This window comes from Mesoplodon mirus, assembly GCF_964341445.2.
Source record: "Mesoplodon mirus genome assembly, chromosome: 1".
NCBI lineage: Eukaryota > Metazoa > Chordata > Mammalia > Artiodactyla > Ziphiidae > Mesoplodon > Mesoplodon mirus.
The window spans coordinates 67,667,552-67,691,723 of NC_138976.1; the positions used below are offsets into that span (position 1 = coordinate 67,667,552).

General features: G+C 35.7%; 1 protein-coding gene across 3 annotated transcripts in view; it reads left to right on the forward strand.

Moving 5' to 3' along the window:
• The window catches only part of PTPRD (protein tyrosine phosphatase receptor type D), a 2,145,247-nt gene that overhangs the window by 1,129,210 nt on the left and 991,865 nt on the right, over positions 1-24,172 (forward strand). For all 3 annotated transcript variants that reach the window (XM_082611189.1, XM_082611192.1, XM_082611191.1), the window contains one exon: positions 2,843-2,876. The gene's annotated coding sequence lies outside the window, so the exon portion shown is untranslated. The remainder of the gene's footprint in view (positions 1-2,842; positions 2,877-24,172) is intronic.

Sequence of the window (24,172 nt, forward strand, 5' to 3'; positions counted from 1 at the left end):
TATCACTTCCGCTAAAGTCCTGCACTTGCTCATGCATGATATGAAAAATGAGGACTGGAGTTTTGGGTATGAAGAAAAGGAAATGCTAAGAGAAAATCTAATGAAATTAGAAAGGAGAATTCCTCTGGCCACCTACGTATATATCTGTATCTATATATGTATCTGCATGTGTGTGTGTATATGTATGTCAGAGATAGATAGAGATACATATGATATGTATGTATTATATATGCAGGCATGTGTTTCAGTGATGTTATTGGAACTCAGGAATTTCATTGCTAAAATAATTTTCTATGCCCAGAGTCGGCACCTACTTGCATTTGTTTTCATAGTTATTTCTATAATTGGTTCTACAAGTAAATACAGAAATAGCTGGCTTATTCTTACCACCTGCTTATAGAGATATACAGAGAAGGCAGTAATACATATCTAATTTATTCTTCGTTTTCTAACAAATAATATGATCACAATACTGGAATTATATCCAATTTAGTATTCTGTTCCTGCATTCAAACACTGGGATTCTTTAATAGAAAAGAGATGCCCTTTACAAGAATTAAATGGTCAGATATAGAGAGGTGGATGGCTCATTGTAAATGCTATTTGAATAAATTTGCATATGAAAAGTCTTCAGAAAACTTCTTTTAAGAAAAAAATATATATATAGGTGCATGTGCTACCCAAAAAACCATTTTATTTGGGATGACTCCATTCTCACACTTGTGCCAGCAACTCCAGAGTCAAAACAAAATTTCTAAAGTTTTTGATAGGATCTTCTTTCTTCTCCATCAATTATACACTTAGTATACACTTAGTTAGTTATATGTTTTATGTGGAAGGATTTCCATATTTTGTGGGTGCCATTCTCAGGACCTGATCAAAATGCAGAAGAAAAAAAGGGAATGGAAAATATATTTGACAAAAAAGAAGGGAGGGAGGAAAGAAAGAAAATATGGATAAACAAAGGTAGTGAATTAGATGAAAATGTTAGAAATTACAGATAATTGAAAATATTTCTGGTACTATTCAATAGAATTATAGATTTTGATTGGTCCTGTTCTTTGGCAATTCCACTCAAGTGAAAGAAAATTTTTGTTGACATATCCCTGGAACAGATATCAATGAGGACATTCCCTGCTAAACATTTTCTTCTAATGGGATTTTCTTTGTTAAATTTTGGTTGTCTTTTGAATGAAACAGGAGACTATCATCAGATCATTATTCTCAGGAAGCCATTCATCCCTGAAGTTCCTAGCCCAGCTATATTTGCATTACGTCTGGCACAGAAGAGCAAGGCAACAATAAATTCCAGGGTGCTTACCACTGACATTTTTTTGCTTCCTTATCTACAAATGCCAGCCTCAACCAACCAATATGTAAAATTCACACTCTATTTTTTAAGGAAATCAAAGTCATATAGGTTGCCAGATATTAATAATTATATCTAAACTCAATTAAATACAAATTCATTTTTATTAGTATTTCTGAAGGTACTTCCATAATGATATCTTATTTACTCATGCTAAAACACTTTGGTAACTTTGACACTTGTAGGGGAAAGTGTCCACTAATGACCTGGTTGTAGACTCAACTATCAACACATGTTCAATTACTGAGTATTATTTTACTTTAGGAGATTCCCTGAATCACAATTTTAAAATATATAAATATTTTTTTCTTAATTATGTGTTATACCATTGTTCTTCCTATGAAAAGAACTGTAGAGGGTTGGAATAAAGAACACATAATTCTGAAGATGAAATATCACATTCTAGGTTTAGGTACAAAGAATCTAATAAAGTTCTCCCTCTCACCAAATTAAGAAACACTGCTCTTATTTTAAATATCCACAAAAGAGAAAATGCATTCCCATATGGTATTAAAAGTATTAAAGAACTTGCCTAAAAAGTCTTTTATCAAGAGAGGAAATTTTCTTCAATTCCTTAATTTGTTTTTTCATGAAACTAAAGTGTTTCATTCATAATAGATATTAATAGTCCTTTAAAATGAAAGCTTTATTAGCAGAAACAGGTGCAATGCAACTATTCTTTTAAATGACAGAAGATGGTTATAAGGTACAAAATATGGTGGGAAAACCTAGAAAAAGAAGACTCATTCCTTCTTTGGGTATCAAGACAAGCTTCACTGAGGAGACGCTATTTGAGGTGGACCTAAAGAATGCATAGAAAGAATATTGAGGCAGAAGAAAAGGGGCAAATTAAAATATTGTTAAAGAAAAGAAAGTACGTGTTTAATATAGGGTGTGAGGACACGGCGCAAGGGAAAATAGTGGGAGATCAACTTGAAAAGTAGAAGGAGGATGTATTGGAGAATTTGGGGAGAGAATCTTAGGGAGAATAGGAGAAGCTGACTAAAGCTGCTGAGCACTGTGATAAATACTATAGCTTTTTTCTGTATAGACAATAGAGATAATTTTTGAGCTCAGTGAACTAATTTATATGGCATTCTCAGAGCTGTGTATTTGGATAAGTGTGTCATGATCGCATTCATGTCAGAACCAAGATTGTATTATACAGGAGACTCTATTTCTGCCTACCTTTTAAACTTGACCACCAGAAGAAAATTTTGTGAAATATACATATGCCAGTGTGTGTACACAAAAGATTTTGAAAAACAACCAGTTATCTAATTTGGACCTAATATAGTGGGAATGAAACACTTTCATCTGAAAAAAACTAAATGATTTAGATCAGATAAGGTATTTTCATTACTTATTTAATTTTGCTTCTGTATATAAATTTACAGTATGTGTTTTAAGAAAATTTGAAAAGTTTGGTAGTTTTTATGATTGTAATATCAAAATATGTTTTTGTTGTTTCAGATGATGGTGCCTGTCAATTAACGGAACTACTGTGGTAAGTTGGTTTTTCTCTTCTCAAATCTGCATTGAATGTTTTTCATTCTAAGATTCAAAGGGATTTATGTCACCTTTAAAACTCATAAAAATGTGAGCACTTAAATGGATTGAAAGTCAGGCGTGCCCTAGAGTAGACTGAGCTTCTTTTCAGGGATGTTACCCTTACCTTTTTTCTTCTGATCTGAGCCAAAATTGGAAATCAGAGAGCCTCCTGTACACATATACCAGGAGCCTAGGAATGGCTGCTGTTTCCCAAATGTTTTCCATTTCTCTTGTCCCATCTGCTTGCCCAGGGTTGACCCTGAGAAAACATACAAATGTTCATGCTATCAGAGGCAGTAGAATGTCTTTTAAAGAAATAATTTTTGAGTAGTTTTAAATTATCTGGAAGTTTGGTAAGAAGAAGCAGATGTTTCTCTTTTCTCCCCTCATTTCATGGAGGTATTAATGATCATGGCCATGATGGACAGGCTGATTCTCATTTTTCCGGTTTCATAACTGATTAAATCATATTGGAAAGCAGAAGTTGAAAGACAGTTGTCTTTGTTAGGAATGTACTGTGGCTCCTTTGGGGGATTTCTATTGGGTAATATTACATGTGGGAGAATGAAACATGGTACTACATGTTGTGAAAAATAATAATGATAATAAAATATATGCTGCAATGGTGTGCCCTCAAGAAAGGAAATTTGAAAGAGGTTTTCTCTGGCAATACATTAGATTTTTAAAGATGTTTTGTTTCTTCTTTTCTTTTTTAATTAAAACAAAGTATTTAGTTTTCAACCACATTACGTCAATAGAGATGTTTGTTTTCACAGATGCTTCACTTATTCACACTCTCAATCAATTATAAAAATTTTATCTTGTTGTTAGTTACTGTTTAAGTATTTAGAAGGAATTTTTTATAGTGTTTATATCGATAGTGAAACACCCAACACTTACTGGCACAGATAATTATTTTTGTTTTTTGCTATTATTCTTAAAAGAAGTGAAAGTAGAAAAAGAATTTGTATCTTAACTTACATAATTGCCTTGGATTATCATGATTGGTCATTGAAAACTAAGATGAGTGGGTGTGGTTTGTATCAATCTAATTCATCTCTGAAGAAGTTGGTACCCTTTTATCTCTATCTTGGAGGAACAAACTGAACATATTTGTATGTTTTTACAATACTGGGAAACTGGTATTTTCATGGACTCTCTGCATTTTCAGACTTACAAGGAGAAGACTTTGCATCAGGACATTACTCATTTTACTTCTTTGAGAGTATATTGGTTTAGAGTAGACGGAGAAAAAGTTTCACTCTTTCCTCTCTTATTCAACTGTAGTAAAGAAAAAAATTAATGAAAGTGTGCCTTTGTATATCATCCTGCCGCTGCCCATAGACTAGATTTTTGGTAAAATAAGACATGGCCAGAGAGGCAGGTGATTGGGGGAGGGGTAACAAGACATTTGGAGATGCAAGAAAAGTTTATAAAGAGCTTGGATTAAAAAGAGGAATGGGCAAATGTATGGGATGCTGTATGGGGTTTGATTTAGGGAAGAACAAATGTTGGAGGAAAAAAATATGTAGTCCAATATATACTATACTAATGTTTCTCAAACATCCATGTGCCTAGGAACCACCTGGGCTGTCTTGTTAAAATGTAGATTCTAATCCAGTAGGACTACACTAAAGCTGAAGAATATGTATTTCTATAAGTTCTCAAGTAATGCTAAAGCTGCTGGTTCAAGAAACGGCAAGATATTATATAAATAATTCTCTTCTTCTACTCCCTATTCAAGGAATTTCAGTTGAGAGGTGACTTTTCAAGCATTTGATTTGGATTTGAGTTTTAGTGCTCTTATTTCACTTTGTAAAGATCAATCTTAAGATTAGAGAAAAAGGCCGGTTTTAGTTCAGCCACACACAAAGAGAACTGGATCTTGCTAGACCCCAAAATCTAGCTTCCCTCTCATTAACTGTTTAATCCATGGTAAACTGTGAAGGATTAAAGCAAGTCAATTTGTTTGAGTTAAATAATTTCCAAGTGCATGAAGTATAAGATTTTACAAAACAAGATGCATTTTTATTTATTTTTTCATTTTTTTCATTTTTATTTATTTATTTATTTATTTATTTTTGGCTGCATCTGGTCTTAGTTGCGGAACACGGGATCTTTTGTTTTGGTGCGTGGGCTCATCTGTTGTGGCATGCAGGCTTCTCTCTAGTTGCAGTGCTTGGGCTCTGTAGTTTGCTGGATGCGGGCTCAGTAGCTGTGGTGCATGGGCTTAGTTGCCCTGTAGCATATGGGATCTTAGTTCCCCGACCAGGGATCAAACCAGTGTCCCTTGCAGTGGAAGGTGGATTCTCTCTTTTTTTTTTTTTTTACGACTTTATTAGAGTATAATTGCTTTACAATGGCATGTTAGTTTCTGCTTTATAACAAAGTGAATCAGTTATACATATACATCTGTTCCCATATCTCTTCCCTCTTGCGTCTCCCTCCCTCCCACCCTCCCTATCACAGCCCTCCAGGCGGTCACAAAGCACCGATCTGATCTCCCTGTGCTATGCGGCTGCTTCCCACTAGCTATCTACCTTACGTTTGGTAGTGTATATATGTCCATGCCTCTCTCTCACTTTGTCACAGTTTACCCTTCCCCCTCCCCATATCTTCAAGTCCATTCTCAAGTAGGTCTGTGTCTTTATTCTTGTTTTACCCCTAAGTTACAAGATGCATTTTTAAAACATTGCAGTCCATTCAGAGGCCATAATATCATCACACTGCAACAGTAAAATTATAAAAAGCAACAATGATCATGGGGGTTGGAGTCCTAACCATAAAATAAGTAAACATTACCAGCATTGCTGTGCTTGAAAGTACTTGACTTTTGCATTGAAAATGTAGTACAGTGTTCTATTGATATTATGAATATTAGGTAGTCTAATAGTTAAGCTTATTCAGATTCCATGGAGATTATCAAGAAGGCAGGATAGAAATCAGACTAGGCAAGGTGGGTCAGTAGCCCTGAATAATAAGCCAAGAATTCCTTGTCCAGTGGTGTAAGGAAATCTAAAGGACGTTCTGGAACCTGGATTCTCCTAGGAGCCTGGAGAAGGCCATGGAAGGAGAAGTTCTAAAATCAATCTGAAGTTTTCTGCTCTCTTTCCTAGAAATAAGTGTGTCTCCACCCCAACTACATGTCAGAACCACCCGAGGATTTGAGAAAAAATAGTTACCACCTGGGCCCACCTCAGAACAATTAATGCAGAGTTTCCTGGGTGGAGCCTGGCATCCAAAGATTAATGGTCCAGCTTCCTGGTGATTCCATGGGGAACTGGAGTTGAGAACCAATGCCCTACATTAAGACCTGAGATTTGTATTTTTAACACACTGTCAATGTTACTGCTCCATGGACCACACTTTGAGTAGCAAGGGCCTACCAACCCCCATAAGTTTTTCCTCACATTTCAGGAGAGTCAGTATCACTGACTGAGGAGTAGTTACCTTCTCTCTAAGTATGAGGGGAGAGAAGGGAGAAGCAAAAGAAGAGAAGAGACATCCAAATGGCATGTGGTGTGAACCCTGGGTAGAATATTCAACTCCTCACCTGATTGGATTTGAAGGGCAATGGAAAAATCCCTGTACTCCAAAATATCTTACCTAATCAAATCATAGCGTGCTTGAACTTGCACTATTAAAATTAATTTGATTTTAGTGCTTTCCTAACTTGACTGTGCAAACATTATCCTTTGGTACAATTGTTATAAATATAGAGAATTGAGGAAGAGAGTGAATTGGGCAGGAATCGGAATTTTATTAATCATCCGATGGTTCTAATTGAGAACAGAGCTTGGAAGCCATTGTTTTAGACCACACACTGCATTCTTTCCTGGCTTTCTTTCAATATGTAAACATATTCCTCTTCTTTAAATTAATATTTTATATGTAAAATTCCACATAACAATAGAGCTCAACATAACAACAAAATAATAATGATCAATACTAGGTATTATACGATGCTTACTATTAGGTACTGATCTGAGAGTTTCATATGCCCTAAAAAATCTTAGATAATATGTACTATTGTTATCCACTTTACATCTAAGGAAAGTGGGGAACAAAAATGTTAAATTTCCCAAGTTCACATAGCTGGTAAATGGTAGAACTGGGATTTTCTGGTGTAAGATATTCTGGCTCCAGAACCCATGCTCTGCTAAACTACTTATCAACTGTCAATTGATGAATGTATTTAACAAGTGTTTCTAGAGCAGATTCTAAGCACGAGGTGGTAGGAATAGAGCAGTAAGCACTACAAAATGTATGTCTTTATGAAAATTCCTTTTTCATGGGAGGCCCTTGTTTTTAGAATAGCCAGAATTCTTTAAAAGACAGTATTCACGGCAAGAAGACATAGGTTCAAATGTGACTATTCCATTTACTTTCTGAGTGATCTTGCTAAATCTCTTTATCTCTTTAGTAAACTAATGAAATAATGTGAAGGGATATCTAAATGAGTTACTTTCATTGTTTCGCATCATCACTGACCATAAAGAAAGAAGTTTTGCCTTAAAACTTAAAAAATGTCTTAGTTGGGAAAGATTGATTTTCATTATGTCAGTAGACACAAAGAGCATCATGAAAGCATTAGATAGCAGGAAGGTGTTTGTGGCAATGTCAGCAGTGTTGGTATTGGCATCGGTGTTAGTGGTGATGATTGTCATAGTGGTGGTGATGGTTGAGGTGATGAAATTGATCATAAAAATTACTGTTCATTAAGTGCTTACAATGGCTAAGGCATTGCACTAAATTCTTTATTTTTATTACTTTATTTTTTTCCATTTCACAATCTCATGAGGTCATATAATTATTGTTATAATGTAGAGCTGGAAAATGTGAGGATTAGAAAGCTTCAACAACTAGCCCAAGTTGTATAACTAAACAAGTAATGGATCCTGAATTTGATCCAAGATATATCAATTATCTATTTCTGTGTAACAAACCACCCTAAATCTCAGTGGCTTAAAATAACCATTTGGTATTCCTCATGATTCTGTAGGTTTACTGGGCAGTTATTCTGCTCCGCCTGAAGTTGGCTGGGGTCACTTATGTGGCTACATTCAAGTAGGCACTTAACTGGAGGTCTCAGTTTTTCATGTGTCTCCTCTTTCTACATGATGAGTCATCCTCCAGACTCTCCCCACATGACCTTCATCTCTAGTAGAATAGCTTATACTTTCACACTGCATGCAGCTCAATTCCAAGGAGTGTTCCAAGGAACAAGCCACACTGCAAGTGCCTCACCTTGCAGCATGCTTGCTAAATTCTCATTGGTCAAAACAAATGTCCAAACCCAAAGTCACTGTAGGAAGGAAAAAAACCAGTGCACAAATACCTCGAGACATGGTTCAGTCTCTCATACCAGATATGGCTGACTCCAAGACCCACTGTGCTTTTAATTACTATAGCGTGTTTCCTCCCTGGAGATATTGAAAGTGAACATTGGAAAAAAACAGACCACATAGTATTGTTGAAGAATCACCATAGGTAGACTAGACCTGGAATTCCGATAATAATGAGTAAATTTAATTATTCAAGAGGAAATTTATTAGACAACACTCAATTTTGAGCTGGATGGCAAGGTTCAAATTTCGAGAATTCAGAGCTTTTGAAAGTCTGATTACCAAATAGGATCATGACGTAGTTGGCAAAATTGTGAATATTTACAAACTGGATTTCTACTCTTGCACTAATGTAGAATCTCATTGTCACAAGTACACATCTGCATTTGAGTAAACAACAGGAGGAACAGTGATAATATTGTGTCTACTTAGGTTACCAAATTGGATCTTAGTTGAATCCTCAAGGGTGATCCCAAAAGCATGCAGAGAAGACCTGAGTCTGAAAGAGTCAGATGGCAAAAGACACCTGCTGTTACCAATGACCCATCTATACTGCAGAGCAACCTCTTAACATGAGGTTGTGAATAACTTTGGATTTTGAACAGGCTTGTGTCCCAGTGGGCCTGTCAGGATGAATTAGTTAGAAAACAGACATTCTGCTTATTTAGAACCTTATTATTGTGGTCATCAATTTTCCCAACCTCCTGTACCGCACCTTCCTCACTTAGGGCCAAGGAGATGCTTGAATGTGCAGCAAGACCAGTATAATATAGAGTGTTTTGCCTCACTGCTTTCAAGCTGTTTTGTTGTTGTTGTTTAGGAGCTCCATAGAGAGCATCTGTCTTTAGGACTATAAATTTGGTACTTTTTACCAGCTCTAAATTCTCTCTAATGCTTAAGAGAAGTTAGATCAACAGCCTACTCCCATCATTTTGAGACATAATGTGGAAAACTGAGTGAACTCAATATGATCACCACTCAAGGCTTCTCCCTGTGAACTAAAGTCTTCTTTAAATTTTGAAATAACTTCTAAATAAGAAGGCAAAAAGAAGCAAAAGCATGTGTGAGAAAACATGTTTTTTACTTTTTCTTGGCACAAAATGCAAGTGTAGTAGCATCCCCCTCTGTCATAAGTAGAAATAGGATCCATTCCCATGTTCTTCCAGGAGTTCTGTTTTACTAGTCAGTAAAAACTGAATCCATATTGCTATAAATGGAAGATAACTAACACCCTGATATATTAAATAGGGATTTCTAAGTTGCACCAACAAAATAATTGGGTGCGTGTACAAATGAGGATTCACGTGTACAGAATTCAAATTTTGTGTATGCAAAACAGATAATCGTGCAATCAAATAGGTGACTTTGATTAAAATCATTGTATATGCAAATTCACCACTTGCTGAAGCAGTCATATTTTGGCACATGCATCCATAATTTGTGGTTTCTAATTTAAGGTAGTTTCATGACAGGAATAGTCTTACCTATTGGATCTCATGTTTTACGTATTAGTCAAATACTGCTTTTTAAATTTTTTCCTCCTTTTTGGTAATCATATTACTATCATTTTAAAGTGACATTTCTCCTTGTATCAATAACACTTAAACATTTCTGAAAATTAGATAAATTTAAAAATCAATTAGAACATTTAATGTAGTCTCTTATTTAGCCTTACAGTAGCCCTTAACTTAATGGTGCATTTTACAGTAAAGAACATCTTATAGTAAAGACATTTTGATAAGCACCATCTTGCAATCCGTACCACCTTATCACAAATCTCATTTTGTTATCATAAACAGTAGCAACACACACTGATATTCTCATATTATATGTCAGGCGTATTTTAAGGATGAGGAAACTGATACATAAATCACATGACTCTCTTCAGGGTCACAAAGCAACTACATGGCAAAGCTAGGAAATTGAGAACCCGGTAAGAGTGTGGCTGCTGTCCTCCTTAGAAGCAGCACGAACTCTGCTTCAGTTGCTCCTTTAAGGCAGTCGTGACTCTCTGAGAAGTTTCAATGAGCCCTGCTTGCACAGGAATGATCTCTTCTTTTTCTTCTCTCTTTCTTCTTTTCTTTTCTCTCACTTTCTTACTTCTCTTTCATCTCTCCTCTGAAGACTCTAGGACAGTAGAGAACCTGGAGAACTGGAGGACTGAATCTCCCCTTGACTGGTTGCAGGCCAGTGTTTCAGGGAGCTCAGGAATTTGTTTCCCTGTGTCTCTTGATCACCATGTTAAAAGCAAAAATCTAAGCATGCTGCCTTCCAATTTCTCATGGTCTTTGCTCAAAACCCTCCAACTTCTCCTTAATTTTACTTAGGTTGAAAGCTGAAGTCCTTACAAGGGCCTTAAGAGTTACTCATGATCTGGTCTCCTCTCAGACCTGGTCTTCTGTCTCTGTCCCCCTTTGTTACTTGTTCAAGCTAATCCCGCTTCCCTGCTCTTCCTGGAATCTGGTAAGCAACATCAGGGCTGAGGTCCTATGTACTTGTTTCCCTTCTTGGAATGCTTTCCCAATGTACAGCAGTTGGTTTCCCCTTGTGACTGCTGCACGAATGTCACCTTATCACAATGCTCTTTTCCCTCACCTCTGCCTCTTCTTATCCCACTTAATCTATTTTCTTTTGCTTCCAGAGCACCTACCCACCACATCTATTATAAAGGTGTTTATTTGTCTAACTTTTCCTACTACAATCTATAGAAAGTATAAGACAGTGGCTTTGAATGGAATGTTCCCTGTTGTATACCCTAACCCTGGTACAGAGTAAATGCTGAGTAACTAATTGTTACACAGACTAATAGTTGCATAGTTTTCTTATGCAAGGATTCCCTGCTTAGCTGTTTTCAGAATGAATGCATGAGAGGTGCAACACAAAATGATTTTCTTTACAGCAGTAATACACATAAAGACGTGTTTGTCAATGGTTCCTATGTCATGTTACATGAAACAAGCAAAAGAAGGTGGAACAGAAAGTTATTGCAATTCATGATAAATGATTACAAAACATGATCAAAGTTTTATTATTTTAGGGAGCACAAAATCAATAGCTTGATGTTATACTGCTTACTATGTATCATCCCTGTTTTACATGTTATACATATAAATTTAATCCTCACAACAACCTTACAATGGAAATACTATTATTATATCCATTTCACAGATGAGAAAGCTGCGGTACTGAGGGTTTAAGTAACTTGACCAAAGTCACAGAGAATTCTGTAGCTTCACATAACAGTATTTTCACATTTCAATTGATTGTTCAATACTAACTCTCCCTAATGATCCGGACTAAGTTTCCCACTTTCAAATATTTTCTTTTCCACCAAGAGTAGCAATATTATCACATCCCTTTATAATCTTTGTCTAAGAAAGCCTGTTTTTAATTGATTCTTTCTAATGTCTCAGAAACTATCTTGGAGGAATTAACAAATGCATTAAAATACACATGCTACACACTTTCCTGGATTAATACCTATAATTACAGGAATAAAAAATTTCTGGGGCTTCCCTTGTGGCTCAGTGGTTGAGAGTCCGCCTGCCAATGCAGGGGACACGGGTTCGTGCCCCTGTCCGGGAAGATCCCACATGTCATGGAGCGGCTAGGCCCATGAGCCATGGCCGCTGAGCCTGCGCGTCCAGAACCTGTGCTCCGCAACGCGAGAGGCCACAACAGTGAGAGGCCCGCGTACCACAAAAAAAAAAAAAAAAAAAAAAAAAAAATTTCATTTTATCTTTTCTCTTATGGCGGTTTTAGCCTGGCATATTTAAGCCTTTCATGTTAAAATGCATTTGTTGAATCATGTTTCTTCATAAACCTGTAAATGAGAACAAGCCTGTGATTGAAAGCTAGTTTTGCAGTGAAGCCATAGAGTTATTTACAGTCACCTTTCTTTAATACCTAATTGGATTGATGCTTAAAACTAAGGTAACTTTATGTACTAGTTTGCTCGAACCATCCCAGTTCATGTCTATTTTCCAAGTGTAACCATATATAGATAGATAGATAGATAGATAATTATTAATAATTGCATGTACTTTCACTTTCAAAAGTGTCTCCAAAATATCTAGCATGGACAATAAATTTTATGTTCACCTATTTACAGCAGATATGTGATATTACCAAAAGTCTTTATCCTGAGGGTAAAAAAAAAAAAAAAGAAAGGGATGATTAAGTATCCTCAATAAATTTATTTTAATTTCAAAAGTAATCACTAAATTAAAATCCGGGGTGGGGGGAAATAATACATGCTCACCAAAATGAGACACACTAGGCCTGAACTGTTCTTCTACTTGCTTAGTAGAAATTCCCTCAACAAATCTGATAAACCAACTTGAATTATTAAAAGAATTAATCTTTGCTAGAAAGGATAAAGCATTAACTTTATTGCTTTAGGTCTTTACTAGATTTCACATAAACACATACTGAAAGCATTAGCTGAAATATTGTGTTCCATTTACTGTTCCACGAAATTCATTCAAATGTAAGCCTCTTCTTTGGCCATGCTGGCTCGTACAAAGGGAAAAATCAAATTCCCAATCATCCTCAGCACCTAGACTCATATCCAAAGTCTTTAGCACCTCTTGGCATTCAATAAGCACATAGCCAGAATGTCTTCTGCTATTTCCCAGTTTAGCTCTATTGAGACACAAATTCTTGGAAGGCCCAGCCTGTAGATTTCACATGAAGAGTTTTTTTCTTTTCTCCTTTTAGAAGAAGGGAATCTTTTCTGTACTGGGGCTTAGGAGCCTGAGATGGCCACTCAGTTCCCTTATATTTCATAATATTCTGAAGAATATAGCCAACTGTTCATGAAGCCTCAGACCTAGAACCTACTTCTCGCCTTCATTATTTTTTCTTTAATTCAGAGCGCCTAATTAAGAAATGAACACATAAACGTTAATCACAATATATGTGTATTTTTTTACATACAAATTTTTTAATTGTATCATTTGAGAAAAGGTTTTCATTTTTTCTTAATATTTTGCTATTTAAATTACATTTTACTGCTATTCTTTCTTCTATTCCTCCCCAGATTCTTGCTATGTCCACTGCTATAAAATGTTTGGTAGTCTTCTTATTGGTTGACTATTTTCTCAGATGATTGAATCACCTCCAAGAATCTCACCATCTCTGTGAAGCCCCCAGTAAGGCTGTTGAAACCACCATTCATTTTCCACACACACACCCTCAGTCATCTGTCAGTTTTATTTGCTGGGGTCTTCTCTACTAAAATGTATCACTAGATCTGCCAGGGAGATTTGGAGACCCTGGCTAAGTGCTATACCTCTTTGTTTCACTGTGAGGCAGACTAGGAGTTTGGTAACCCCAGGTGATAAGTTGTGTGGTACCTGAGCCTCTATGTGCCTGCCAGAGGTTCACAAACTTCATAGTGGTCACTTAGGATCAGGGAAACATACAAGGTAATTGGCATTGCAAATGTACAGTGGAAGTTATCTTTGTATTACACCTACAAACTTGGGCTCATGTAAGTCACCTCCATCAAAGATCAAGATAGACAAGTACTTTCCAATTTTTTTCAGCTGGAAGTCTAAAATTTTACCTGAGATAAGTATTTTTCATAAGGCAAAGAAGGCCACATTGGGCTTCTGAAATTTCTTAAGACAGTTGTCCCAGAAGCAAAAGGATATATATGGAAATGAGGCCCCTCGTGGGTGGTCATAATTGTTTTATGAGACAGCATATTTTAAAAGAACATATGATTGAAATTATAGGTTCATATTGCCCCTCTGCCATTTGCTTTCTGTGTATCTGGACTATTCAGTTTAATTAGAAGGTTGTGTCTTTAAATGAAAAATGCAAATCAAAAGTGGCATTCACGCCAAATTTGTGTAGATTAAATGGGTTAATGTAAAGAATATGTATAGGAAGGTGCCTGGTTTATTGACCGTTCCCTCACCCAGCACACTGGGAATAATCATTCTCCTTGCCCATATTCACCTTCACTAAGTTTTGTGAAGTCTGAGTGCACACACTACCGGGTAGCTTGAAGCACTCTGGGGTGAAATATGTGCTCACTGAAAGAACCAGTAATCTTATTTCACTGCTTTCTTGAAAATATATACGAAATGATTGGTTTACTGTGATTACTGACCTAGGTTAGGTTTAGAGCAAAGGCAGAATCTGTAAACATTTTGAGCTACTTGTATAAGATTGTCTAGAACTTCCCTTTCCTCTCATTTACCTTACTCTGTGGGCCTATGTCTGAAGGCTGTTTTATCAAAAGGAGGAAAAAAAAACTATATCATTGGGGGAAAATTGTGGAGAAAAAATGTTTGACTGAAGCCTCTGGCTGTCTCCACAGTGCTTGTGAGTCCAAATGAAAATGGGTGAAAACACCAAACAATTTTAAAGGATTTCAGACACGGGGATGCTTGTTAAATGAAGACAGAACATGTTGATTCATTATTCTTTTTTATGTCGATAGTATGTCTACATTATGGCATTGTGTTAGAAGATATGCATTTGTTCAACCTATGAAATAGCTTGAGTCAGGAAATAAAATTCCTATCACTCAGATAGCACCTTAGAGAAAAAAAATGTAAATACTTCAAACTTCGAAATACTTTGTTTAGAAAAAGTGATATATTGAACATGCATACATGTTCAGTAAATTGTGAGGGTTACTGTGAGCAGCTTTTTAAACTATTTGAGAGTTTCAGGATGCACAGTTGTTTCAGAGGAACTTTAGTTTTTAATGTCACATCCAATGTAGAAATTTTTTTTCAACACTCATCAAATAGAGACACCACTGAGAATCTGGAAACAGTAGTGAAGCATGAACCAATTAGTGATGAGAAAATGCATCATATTGGAAAGTCACAATAGTAGTACTTAGTGATCAAGGAGTTCATTTTATTGTATAGTATTGGCAAACAACTGATAACTAAAAGTTACAAGAAATAGTAAGAACCAGGGTGAAAAAGCAATCAATTTTGAAATGTCAAGAAAACTGTTTATTTATTTTCTAAGAGTTAATTTAATTAGAAAAGTTGTTACAAGTGCCAAAACCCTGGAAGGAACATATTTTATAAGTTAAATGGACATGTGTTAGATTCTTATTGCAAGAACTCAAAGACTAGCTTCAACATACTGGGTGATCAGTGTCAGAGTCATACACAGATGATGTTTCTACATTGAATAAGCTCTTTGGTTGGAGCTGTTTGACCCAGAGAAATTCCTAGTCTTTTGTTCAAATGTCATCTTTTCATACCCAAGGTAAAAGGAACACAGATTCTTATAATATGCAACATGGGAAGTTGAAAATCCTGATAAATCTAGGTTTAGTTATCATCTTCTATGCCAACTAGATAAGTGACCTTGGACAAGTAAACTACTGAGATGTATGTAGGTTTATACTTATTTAACTTTTTGTGAGTGAATGGGGCCTTGATATTAGTTCTGGCCAATATACTGTGAACAGAGTGAAATATCACCTTGGGGACAAATATTTAATTGTTGTTGCTGGACCCCACAGTGTGCTTTCTTCTCTTTGGAACATGATTGGCAAGTCATTGACAGCAACTAAGCTCTATCATTCCTGGTTCTTGAGTGGCCATGGTGAGCCAAATGCCTTTGACTCTGAAATTGTAAGCACAAGGAAGAAATAAATGTTTGAGATTTGGACCTGATTGTTACTGTAGCATAACTTAGCCTTTCCTTAGAAATACATTAAGGTCCCTCCTAAAAGCTTATAACTCCTTCATAGAAATAAAAGTAAGCATAAAATATGTGTTAATATCTGAATTTGCAGTTTCTCCTTGGCCAAGTCATTTGACTTTAACAATGTATTACTTAAGGCATTAAGAAACTCTCAAGCATGGCAATGCCTCCTTCAAATACTCAGGATGTTTAAGAGCAAGTTATTTAAGTTCTCTCATCTTCTTATCCTAAATTTGCTTAGTTGTGTTAGTATTTTTTAAATCATTTCATCCAAGTTCTTTTGAAAATATAAAATGGTGAACTTGTATCGTCAGTGTACACCCTCAGTTTGAGAAGAATCTTTAGGCTCTTGTAACCTCTTTGCATCAGAATTTGTAATCAGAATCTCAAATATTTATCAGTTACTAAACGTATGTAAAGGATTTGGTTCATTGGGAAATACAGTCAACCCTTGCATAATGCGGGGTGTTAGAAGTGCTCACCCTCCGCACAGTTGAGTATAATTTATAGTCTGCCCTCCATATATGCAGTTCCTCCAAATCCATGGTACTGGATCCACGGATTCAATCAACTGCAGATCGTGTGGTATTGTGATATTTATTACTGAAAAAATCCAAGGGTAAGTGGACCCATGCAGTTCAAACCCATGTTGTTCAAAGGTCAACTGTATAAAGAAAATTAAGACATTTGCTTTATCTTCAGAGAGTGTGTAATCTAGTTGGGGAATCATGCCAGAAATGTATGAAAGTTACAGAATAGCACAAGAATCTGAATCATGCCAAACCACAAAAGAAACATATTATCATTGCAAAAAAGTTATTTTGATCTGAAATGCAATTCTCAGACTATGGAAATATAAAAACGTTCTGGTGATGATATGGCAGGGAAATTTAAAAATATACCCGACTATCAGAAGGGGTACTGTGCATGATGACTTCTGAGCACATTTCTATTTCAAACGAAGGAGGTGCACTGTTCATGAAAGTTAAAATATTATTTTAAAAATTTTGCTCAATAGGCACTATCCCACTGTCTCTCATCCATAACCACTTCTGTCACATGTAGTTAGTTTGCTCCCTTCCTCATCTCTCTGCTTCATCTGCCCCTGATATTTGTTCCTTTAACTGTATCACTGTTGATCAGTGGTAAGGCAGTATCTGAAGGCATTTTGCATACTGATTGATTCCAAAGGCTCTGGAGTCACAGAAAGCTGGAGTATGAATCCTGACTCTGCTGGCCATGTGACCTTAAGCAAACATTGTAGTATCTCTGAACTTCTCTTTCCCTATTAATGTAATAGGGTCAATAATAGTGCCATGCTTATGGAGTTGTATTTTGAAACAAGATGATGTATGAAAGGTATTTAGCACATAATAAGTACTCAGTAAATTAACTTACATTATTATTATTTTTTTTCTCTGATCTTCACTAGCTGACAAATACATACATTTTAACATATGGTTCTTGCTTGATGAAAATAATTTGTTAAGAATTACAGGAAAACAACTGTGGCATTTTTGATACCAGGAAAAATTAACAAGATGAGTATTTTTCTTTCATGGAAAATTGCTACTTTATTACTCATATAGCACTTCCACCATCTGTAATGAATGCACAGAGACACTGAGTTCATATATATGTACACATAGAAGTGTATCTTATATGTGTATGATTACACAGTAAAATTGTATAATTGGATCAGATTTCTATATGTTCTATCTCCTTTCAGAATTAAAGAGCCATGTTGACATAGCACAGCCTCGACTTTCTGGCCAAACTCTTCCTTTAGCTTGAGTTTTAGGGGGAAAAATGCTATATTGAGTTCTTTCTAGTTTGTAGACCTGAAATTCGGTCTCCTTGCCCGTTTTTTGAAATGTTCTTAGTATCTGTTGAGATGAGATTGCTAAGATCATTACTGAATACTAAAGAATGTATATTCTGCACATTGTGTTCTGTGTATAATGTGATCTTTCACTGGAGACTGGCTTTCTTTTTTCATTGCCAAGTCTATGAGCAAAATGTTACTTCATAATGAGAGACCCAAGGGGTTCTATTTCAGTCTTACAGGCCTATTAAAGGCTTTTGAACATGACTCTATTAATTTTTCTTCCTTTTAAGACTAGATTCATTTTCAAGACATAGACTATTTCATTTCATATCTTAAAGTTCTTTAGTATTTAGGAAATGTTTCTCTTTATTAAATGCCAATTTCAGTAGGATATCAGTAATTAAATACCTACTGTCAAATTTCTTTTAAGCTGAGTTAATGGATTTGGGCTCATAGGTGAAATTTAATTCAGAGTCCTAAACATTATTTAAGTCAATACATTTCATGGAATAATTGCATACATATTGTAATTTAAAAGATAATTTGATTAATGGAGAAAAGTTTGCTTTTTAGTAATCACAGATTAAGTTGTTTTACCTGAAGTTAAATTTTACAACAGGGTGAAACTGAGGCAGCTCAAACCTCAACAAATTCCCCTGCAACTGTGGTTATCTAGCCATTTGACTGATGATAAGAAAAGTCTTACATGTCTTATACATATAAATTATGTTAGAAAAAGAATTTTTAGCGTAGACTTTTTTCCAAGCATGTGCACTCAGTAGAGATTATTTAAAGGTTTTCAACAGTGAAATATGAATTACAATCAAGAGGAATCACAGTATAATAAAATGTTAATATCTAATAATGATAAAATCTTCTTTGAATAATTTTTTCTTCCTCATGCATTACATTATGAAAATGATTTTATACCACTTCCTTTACAAGAAGAAGCTCCTCTCAGTCCTTGCAGACATTTTGTTTTCATTGTGGTAAAATATATATAACATACAATTTACTATTTTCTCCATTTTTAAGTATATAATACAGTGACATTATGTACACTCACATTGCTCTGCAGTTATTATAACTGTGCAACTCCAGAACTTTTTCATGCCTGAATTCCCTGCATGTGAAACACCTCCCTATTCATCACTCCCTACTCCCAACCCCGACTAATATTCTTTCTGCCTCTGTGAATTTGACTATTCTAGGTATGTCAAGTAGGTGGAATCATAGAATATTTGTCCTTTAGTGTCTGGCTAATTCCACTTTGCATAATGTTTTGAAGGTTCATCTATGTTGTAGTGTCAGAATTTTATTTATTTTTAAAACTGAATAGTATTCCCCATCTATTCACTGATCAATGGACATTTGGTTTCTTTCCACCTTTTGACTATTGTGACTCATGCTGCTATGAGCATTGGTATACCAGGCATTTATAATTTTTTTTTACATCTTTATTGGAGTATAATTGCTTTACAATGGTGTGTTAGTTTCTGCTTTATAACAAAGTGAATCCGTTATACATATACATCTGTTCCCATATCTCTTCCCTCTTGCATCTCCCTCCCTCCCACCCTCCCTATCCCACCCCTCTAGGTGGTCACAAACACCGAGCTGATCTCCCTGTGCTATGCTTCTGCTTCCCACTAGCTATCTATTTTACGTTTGGTAGTGTATATATGTCCATGCCACTCTCTCGCTTTGTCACAGCTTACCCTTCCCCCTCCCCATATCCTCAAGTCCATTCTCTAGTAGGTCTGTGTCTTTATTCCCGTCTTACCCCTAGGTTCTTCATGACATTTTTTTTCTTAAATTCCATATATATGTGTTAGCATACGGTATTTGTCTTTCTCTTTCTGACTTACCACTCTGTATGACAGACTCTATGTCCATCCACCTCATTACAGATAGCTCAATTTCGTTTCTTTTTATGGCTGAGTAATATTCCATTGTATATATGTGCCACATCTTCTTAATCCATTCATCAGATGATGGACACTTAGGTTGTTTCCATCTCCGGGCTACTTTGAGTGTGATATAGTGGACTTCTGATACTGGCCAAACACGCACACACACATACACACACACTACAGGGTTAAGTTTGAGCATAGGCCTGTATTTAACTTGTGCTATTATCTTTTTAAATTTCTAGCAATTGAGAGCATGACTATATATCTCTCTGAATATGATACTTTTGCTCATGACATCAGTTTCTTTAAGAAATATTTTCTATCATGACAGATTAAATTTTCTTTACTGTCTCCTTTATCATTGTTTTTTTTTTTTTTTTGACAGCCAGTCAGCATATCCATAACATTATTTTTTTTTCATGGTGGGTTTTAAGACACTGAAAGCATTTAAGAGACTTGGAAGAATGATGATACATAAGACCATGCCCAGTGTAAGATGAAAATTACCCCAGGTGTACGCTCGCCTGCATGTGTCTTGTTTGTTTGTTTTTTATGCATGGATTGTCTTATTGCCTTAAAATAACTTAGGTAAATTTGACTGTACTCTCAATGGTCAGTGACTATCCACTAGTTACTATGCTTTGGGGTTCTTAACCTGGGAGGAGTAAATCTAAACTTTCTCTTATATTAAAGCCTCTAAGATTTAATCCAAATGAAACATTTTATCATTATTTCCTCTTACTTACCTAATCTCCTTATTACCTTCCATATTAGTCAGCAGGATTCTCCACAGAAAAGAACCAATTGGTTCTTTTCTGTGGAGGATCCTGCTGACTAATATGGAAGGTAATATATATATATATAGTGGAGATTTATAATAGAAATTAGCTCACGTGGTTATGCCAGCCTAGCAGTCTCACTGTCTGCCATCTGCAAGCCAGAGAACCAGGAAAGCCTATGGTATAATTCAGTCTGATCCTAATGCCTGAGAACCAGAGGGACCGCTAGTGTACATCTCATAGTCTGAGGGCCCAAGACCCAGGAGCTGCCATGTCCAAGGGCAGAAGATGGATATCCCAGCTAAAGAAGACAGAAAATTTGCCCTTCCTCCACCTTTTTGTTTCAGTCAGGCCCTCAACAAGTTGGATGATGTCTTCCTACATTGATGAGGGCAAATCTTTACTCTGTCTACTAATTCAAGTGCTTTCCACAACACTCACACAGACACACCTGGAAATAATGTTTTACTAGCTATCTGGGCATCCTTTAGACCAGTCAGGTTGACACATAAAATTAACCTTCACACCCTCACTCAGCTTTGTTCCTATAAAATTACCTTCTAAAGCACACTATTAATCTATGCTCTGTGGTCAAATCTGTTTTGCCTTTCTCAAGTGTTGCCTCCTTCATTTCTCCTGGACATAAGTAATTATCTACTTCCTCTGAAATTCTACAGCAATTTAAATGTACTTCTCTTTGGACTTTAATATTCTCATTTCAGATTTGATTATATAAATGAAATATAATTATAGTTATTGTTTAACAATTTAAACAGAATTAACATTAACTAAAAAGTAATAATTTATTTACCTTACCTCCTAATCCTGTCTCCTTAGAAGTTACTAAGAAGTTTGGAGTGCTCATTCAAAAGCTTTCATATGTAAAATGGAATTATACTTTCCATAAAATCTATGACTATCCTTCATCACTGAGCAATATTTATGAGATATTTTTCTCACTTAATATATAGATCCACTTACTTTTTTCAGTGTTTGCATACCATTCTATGTTATGGTTGTGCCATTTTTCTTTATTTCCTTCTGACAGAAATGTTAAAAGTCACAAATGATGTGCTCATTAAAATTCCTGTATTATGAAAGTTATCATGAGCAAAGTTAAAAGGAAAAAGACAAATTGGGAGAAAATATTTGTATTCTGTCTAACTGATAAAATATAGTGTCCAAAATATATAAAGAGTCAACAAATAGATGGTAAATATGCAAGCATTCCCATATAAACTTTTTTAAAAAGTAGTGTGCTAAGCTAAATAAAACTCCCAAAGTTATCCAAGTTTTAATCCCTGGAGTCTATAAATGTTACCTTATAGGGCCAAAGAGTCTTAGCAGATGTGATTAAAGTTAAAGATCTTGAGATGGAGAGATTTTCCTCATTATTCTAGTGGGCTACACGTGTAATCGCAGGAGTCCTCATAGGAGTCAGGCAGAGAGAAGTTTGATTACAGAAAAGAAGGCAATGTGGAACAGAAGCAGAGATTAGACTGTTGCGGCCATAAACCAAGGAATGCTGGCTGTCACCCGAGGTTGGAAGAGGCAAAGAACAAATTCTCTCCTGGAGTCCGAGGAAGGGACTACCCCTGCTGACACCTTGATTTACCCCTCATGGACTCATTTCATACTTCTGGCCTCCAGAACTATAACAATACATTTCTGTTGTTTTAAGCCACTAATTGTGTGGTAATCTGTTATAGCAGAAATAGGAAACTAATATAAATACTACTAATAAGCATTTCTGTAATTATTTTTAGGCACTCTTCTATGCATATAAATTATACAAACTCATTTAAAATAAAGTAACTGTCACACCAACCTTAGCAGGATTCTGAAGCACCAGGAATTTAAGCAGCTTGTTCAAGATGTCATACTTAAGTAAGTGGCAATGCAGGGATTTGAACTGAGTCAGTCTAGGTCCTGAGACCATATTTTTAACCATTGTACTATACAGGCTTTCTAGGGACTGTCAATTCCAGAAACAGAAGTTGATCACCAAGGGACATAAGGCGTCAGATTGAGAGAGAGCAGGTGGTGGCAATTAAAGACAGATAACATTGAGAGTTGGCAAAGATGTAGAAGAAAAAAAGTCTTCACGTTATGTGGAAGGGGCTGTAAACTGGTGTTCCTTTTGATGGTGGTGATGGTGGTGATGATGGGCACTTGTAAAATGTTTATGCTAATGAATAGTGTGCATTACTCTTTAGCCAAGCAATTCCGCATACTGATAAATTCATTGGGGTACTGTTTCTAATACTCTAAACAAATGAACTTTATTTTTTCAAGCTGACATTAGCTATACTTAATTCATAAATATGATGTTATTTCCTTGCACTTAAGCTAGTCCACTAGTATGATTTTTAGTACCCACACCCCAAGTGAGACACGTAAGAATAATCTTTGGAGCATTTTTCAAAGTACCATTTTTATTTGTCCAGCTACTCTCCCTCTAAGACTCATATTCCTCATCAGGAATATGAGTTCCTAACTCTCACTGTAAGAATCTCTGCTACAGTTAGTGGCTCAGGACAACAGGGAAATGCTCCATCCTTTAGAGAGTTATAATAGATGAAAGGATGGTCAACAGGAATAAAAGGACTAATATTTATTATCTTCTGTGGCTTTTCTGTGTGTGCCAGATTTGTGCTAGTACATTTCACACATTAGGGTATTTAAGCTTCATAAAATCCCAGGAAGTTGAAGCCCTATCTTCCACTGTAAAACTGAGGATGCTAAGACTACATATTATTAAACAAATGTATGAGTGTCACAAAGTCAGCAAATGGGAGAGGTAAGATATAAATGCAGATCTGACTTTTCACTGCATGGACCTTCATCAGTTTTTGAAATATTAAAGTCAAAACTGGCAAAATGTTTTGCAAATAAAATGCACAAATGAAACAGGATCCATACTGAATAGGTTTCAAGGCCTAAATGAAGATCACTAATAAGTGCACAGTGGTATAATCATGCCAGGCTGAGCTCTCCATAGGTCAACATGAATGACCACCCAGTTATTTCCCATATGGTCTGTTGGGCATTCAGGCAAGCTAGTAGTTCTCTCTTAGGACAGAGATTAGAGAGACAGAAAATTTTCCTATCTTACTTTAGGAACAGAATACATAACAGGACTGTGAAATCATACAAATGTCACCTTTTCTTATTACTGCAATTTGATGTTTTTCAGATTGCTTTGTAAATTAGCGTTAGCTTGTGATATGTGAACCCATGATATGCTCTCTGCACCTGAAAAATTGGAGTTATTCTTTTGTCTGAACTCTTCTCTGGACATTTTGCTAGAAACAGCGCCCATCTGTTTACCAAGGAAAGTCCAGGGATTCAACTTCTCTCTATCTACTATGTCCTCCTAATGCCAAAAGTTTCAGTGGCAGGTACTCATTCAAAAATATTAAATGTTAGACTTTCATTTAATTATACAGAACCTGTACCAGGTAATACAGTGTAGAAAAATTTCTAAAAGTACTATCAAAATTTTCTAAAGTTGTTATTTCATAGGTAACTTATTTATAATTGAGAGTTTATTGAACTAGAGAGGATAAAATTTTAGGCTAAAATGTCTATGAAATGAAACATGACTATTTTACTCTCTTGACCTTTAGCAATCTTTTACATTTTTTCAAAACATCTTTGTATCTTTTTCCTTTACTGAAAGATATTAAAATATAGTG